Source organism: Meles meles, chromosome X (assembly GCF_922984935.1).
Source record: "Meles meles chromosome X, mMelMel3.1 paternal haplotype, whole genome shotgun sequence".
Taxonomy (NCBI): Eukaryota; Metazoa; Chordata; class Mammalia; order Carnivora; family Mustelidae; genus Meles; species Meles meles.
The window spans coordinates 20,098,297-20,103,667 of NC_060087.1; positions in this window are offsets into that span (position 1 = coordinate 20,098,297).

Genomic DNA, 5,371 nt, shown 5'->3' on the forward strand with positions numbered 1-5,371 from the left:
GATCTTGCTTTTAAGATCTGTTAGACAGGACCAGAACAGTGTTTAGTCTAGGGTTAATTATCTCCACAACTGACCCAAGATTCTTCTGAGTACTCTGCCAAATTCCCTGTGAATTTTGAAGTTGTCCAGTCTGGTTAGTGGGAACAGGCATTGTTGTTGGCCTTGTGTAAGCCTGAGTACTGTTCCCTCTTCATTTACTTTTCTCCCTGGCCTTGGGCAGCTTGCTAACATGCTTGTGCTGATTAGCACTCCGCTGAATACTCAGGGGGCCCTCTGTAGATAGCTGGAGTTCTCTCTGTGTTTTTGCAGTTTTTTTTTTCCTCTCTGGAACTCATTCCAGCAGATTCCACCATTTTGATCTCCCTAGATTTTCAGCTCTGTCTCTTCAACTTGGAGAGGTTGCCAGGCTATGCCTGAATTCTTTCCCACCCTGGGAGCTCAAAACTCAAGGTAGTGATGTGGGGCAGTCCTAGGGATCACCTTTTTAATTTCTCAGTTCTCCCCATCACTGCCATTTTGTTGTTTAAAGATCATGTCTTGTAACCTAGTTTTTCCTTTTTTTTTTTCTCCCCTATCTTTTGGTTGTTTCAGATGGGAAGGTAAATTCAGTCCTCTTACTCCATCTTGGCCAGAATCCTTCTAATAATGTTTGAAGGAATGTTTGACATTGTGTATGAAAAATTATAGAGACAACTTGATTCACTGTAGTGAATTCTTATGGAATAGCTTTTTGTTTGTTTGTTTTTTAGCTTCAGGCTAGAAGCTGAAAGTGACACAATTCTCCTTAGTATAATCAGGGATTAAACTGATTTGAATCTAGGAGTAAGTCTTTTTGAGGGCTTACTCATTTCTGATTCATTCATATCCCTAAATTATTAGACTTATGGTCCATCAGAGATTTTAGCTGAAAACATGAAGTATTTATCAGTGTCCCTCTTCCTTAGTGGACCCTAAACTCTTTAATTTCCCCCCTATCCCTTTGAGACTATTGGAAGAACTGCTCAGTTCCACAGTTTATGAGTCATTGCATTTGCTAAGCTTTTCAGACTTTCAGCTGCTTTTTTAGAATCAGTAAATGCCTCAAAGGGAAAAGAAGTCAGCAGTGCTTGTTGGTCTCATCTTTGTATGTGTCTCATCTCTGTTGTATCTTGGCTCTCAAGTCCTCATTGCATTGGCCCTGATACCCTCCAACAGATTTTGAAAAATGTCTTACCTGGTGTTTCTGGCCGTACTTTGTGAAAGAGCTTGTATGCAATAAGTTAATTTACTCTTGCCCAAAATGGAAAATATACTGTCCATTTTTTTAAAAGATTTTATTTTTTATTTGTCAGAGAGAGAGAGAGAGGGAGAGAGGGATCACAGGCAGATAGAGTGGCAGGCAGAGTCAGAGGGAGAAGCAGGCTCCCCGCTGAGCAAGGAGCCCGATGTGGGACTCGATCCCAGGACGCTGGGATCATGACCTGAGCCGAAGGCAGCTGCTTAACCAACTGAGCCACCCAGGCGTCCCAATACTGTCCATTTTTTATGGGTTACTTTTTTTTTTTACTTCATTAAGGTGTTTGAAATTTGCATTCTATTCTATAAACGTAATTTCTAGTTTAGTGTTAATTCTAAATTTATATTTAATGTCCCTCACCCGTCATTTTACCACAGCAGTGCTATTTTTGAGCTCTTTAGTTTAATTCTGCATTTGGATGGTTGGGTTTATTCACAATTTTTTTCCCCCCTCTGGGATCCTCCTTCCCGTTTAAACTCGGTGTGGTTTCTCTCTAGGTCTCTTTGTGCAGCTCCTATTCTTGAATTATTTCTATTTGTTTTCCTGGTCATATTTACTGTTTCTTTAATATTTTGTCTTTCTCTTTCTAGACTTACACAATCACATGCTGGAACACATCCTCAAAATTCCTGAAAAGGGTTTGGGAAGGTCAACCTGGAGTCCTTGCATGTCTGAATATGTCTGTTCTGTTCTCACTCTTGAGAGTTGAAGCTGTATTATTTCCTTTCTTATGGTATTTAGAGGTCATGATGAGAATCTGACAATAATGTTATTCTAGTTCTTTTGAAGGCAGTATGTTTTTCCTGTTTGGGAATTTAAAGGACTTTTTTTCCCTTTATTCTCGGTGTTCTGATATTTCATCATAATAGAGCCAGATAAATATTTTAAAAATCATCTTCCTTGGCATTTGACTGACTTTTAAAATCTGAAATCCAGTATCTCTTTCTCACATCTGGGGCATTTTCATCTCATTTTTTTTATGTCCTCCCCTCCATTCCCTTTAGCTACTCTGGAATTTTCATTACATCAGTGCGGATACTTCTAAATTTGTCCTTGTTCTCTTTTCCTTCACATTTTTACCTCTTTTGTTCCCCTTTTGCACTGTGTTCTGAGAAAATCCCTCAGAAAAACTTGTTCTTCAGCCAGAGTGTTTTCTGATACTCAAATTTTTGTTTTCCAGTCTTTAATTGGTTTATTTCTTAACAGCCATTTCTTGTTTTATGAATGTGATAGCCTCTCTAATCTTTCTCCTGATATTAATAGTTAATTTCAAGTCTAATAATTTTAATTTGCCGGGACTTCATGTGATCCATTTATTGCAAGGCATCTAGCCAAAGAAATCTAGGTCAGCAGCCAACATTCACGATGAGTAATTTACAGCTTTACTTGGTCTCTTGGGAAAAAACAAAGAAAAAAATTCATTTTTAATGCCTACCTAACATGTTAAATATTCCTTCTCCCTACTGCTGCTTCTCTACTAAACTTTACGCTGCTGATGAGAGATCTCTGAAAATCTCTCCCACTGTCCCTTGCCAACCTTCTCAAATCGCCTCAAATAACTAGTCCCTGTAGCTTCTTATTTTCCTCCCTCTTTGCTCCTCTTCCAACTTGGAATCTCCGTATTCTTTACTTTTTTTTTTTTTTAATCTCTTTGTGCCTTACCCATGGATTCTCCTCAACAAAGGAAAACCCCAGAGTTGCCACGTGAAAAAAACTCTTCCTCCCTTAGAAACTGAACTTAGTGAGAGAAGATAGTTTGTATTATCAAAAATGTTCGTACTATAAAACTGTTGTCCCTGTTACACTTTTCCTAAGGAAGTATTTGAAAGTTTTTGTGAAGAGAGGCCCAGAGTTTCATAGCAGCACCCAAAGAACGTTCCTCCAGTTCAGTCTCCAACCTTCTCCTGTTGATAGGAATTTAATGACTTTTTTGGCTCTGTGGAGGCCAGGCCAAGCCGAGCCTGACTGCGTTCATCTGGATTTCTTCTCACGTACCTTAGAGCCAGAGAGAGGAACACGCCACAGTTTCTGCCCCGTATGATGTGACAATGAGAAGACGTTCACCAAGTAGATCTCTTTGTGTTTGCAGGCTGCTCGCTGGTTGGCAGTCTTCCTTAACAACTCGAAACAAACCCAGGCCCTGTAGAACATCCCAGTGTTTGGAGGTAGCATTTGAGGTTTCATTTATGTACATTTGTCTGAGTTTCCAAAATGCTAGGGGGTATGAATGGCTAAAAAACTCCCTGCCTGCCCTGTCATGCTTCATCCCGTTCAGCTGAAAGCAAATTCGTGTGTAGAGTCTCCCAGCAGAACTTTGGGGAGGGAAGGGCCCTCCTCAGGTTTCAGACCCTGCTGTATCTAAATTTTTTTTTAAAGATTTTATTTATTTATTTGACAGAGAGAGACCACAAGTAAGCAGAGAGGCAGGCGGGGTTGGGGGAAGCAGGCTCCCTGCTGAACAGAGAGCCTGATGCGGGGCTCAATCCCAGGACCCTGAGATCATGACCTGAGCCGAAGGCAGAGGCTTAACCCACTGAGCCACCCAGGCGCCCCGACCCTGCTGTATCTAAACCACTGGGATCTTGCTTATATCGAGTCCAATTTTGTATTTTGGGTCACTCCCCCCCCCCCCCCCCCCCAAGATCTACACCAGAATCTTCAGTCTGGGCTTGATTATTCACTCTTGCTTTTGGAGAACAGCTATGAATGACCTTTTTCTTCTCCTCAGATTAGCTTCACCAGCAGTGAGGATTCGGAAAATCTTGCCGAAGCCAAGACGGCTTCATAAATCTTGGCTATAAATTAGGGTTACGGGCTTTTCATCCGGACCGGAGGTTCTCGATGCGAGCGGCACATTAGATTCACCTGGTATCGTCTGAAAAAATCCCTCCGCGCAGGACTCAGCCCCAGCCGGGAGACTGACTGTCTGCGGGAGGAATCAAGACATCGGTATTTTTAGAAAGCTCCCTTGGTGACTCAGCGTGTAGCCAAGGTTCAGAAGCTCTGCTCCTGGGGCTTCTGGCCCTTCCAGACTTGCGGTCTTCTTTCCCAGGAAAGGCCGGCTGTGACAGTGCGGAGAAGGGGGCAGTGTCCTGTCCCTGTCTCACCAACACGTGCTAATAAATGGGGCTTGTGAATTGCCAGCATCGTCCATTCTGCTCTTCTCTCAAGGGCTGTGAGGCGGCTCTCAGAACAAACAGAAAACCATTTTGGTGACTTAGAGCCCACGAACAGTCCTAACGTGGGAGTCACTTGAGAGCTGCTCTGTTCTTGTGCCTTTCACTCTTGTCCCCATTCGCTGGCATCTCAAATCACAGATCAAAGTCTTTCGATCTGGGGCCTTAAGAAACTTCTCGCAAACTGATCATGTTTCCGGTAGCAAGTATTCGATATCAGTGACTCTAAAGCCTACGGTATCCCCAGCCTCAAGGTGGCTCCCGGGTCCCAGGGGGCTGGGGGCACTGGTGGGGCTGAGCGAATGCAAGCCTGTTGGTCACAAGACCTCTGTCCCCATCCAGGAACAACTTGAATTTCTTTGGAGACTAGACATCTGTGGAGGTTATGTTTGAAGTGACATCCGATTTACAACTCGGACTTGCTCAGTTGGGGAGACTTACATAATGCGGCATATGTTGGGTTTCTCTTTAATATATGCAGTTCCGACAACATAGTCTCCCCCAAATTTGCCACTTTGACTTCAAATCTCACAATGTCCCTTTCTGGGGGGCTATCTGGGGTGAATGTCAGAGCTATTGCCGTTTGGGTCGGGACAACATCAGTTCTTTCTTTTTTTTTTTTAAGATTATTTATTTATTTATTTGACAGAGAGAGAGAGAGAGAGATCACAAGTAGGCAGAGAGGCAGGCAGAGAGAGGTGGGGGAAGCAGGCTCCCTGCTGAGCAGAGAACCAGATGCGGGGCTCGATCCCAGGACCCTGAGATCATGACCTGAGCCAAAGGCAGAGGCTTTAACCCACTGAGCCACCCAGGCGCCCCCCCCCCCTTTTTAAGACTTATTTATTTATTTGAGAGAAAGAGAGAGAGTGTACAGTGTGGGGGCAGAGGGAGAGAATCTCACGCAGACTCCCCTCTGGGC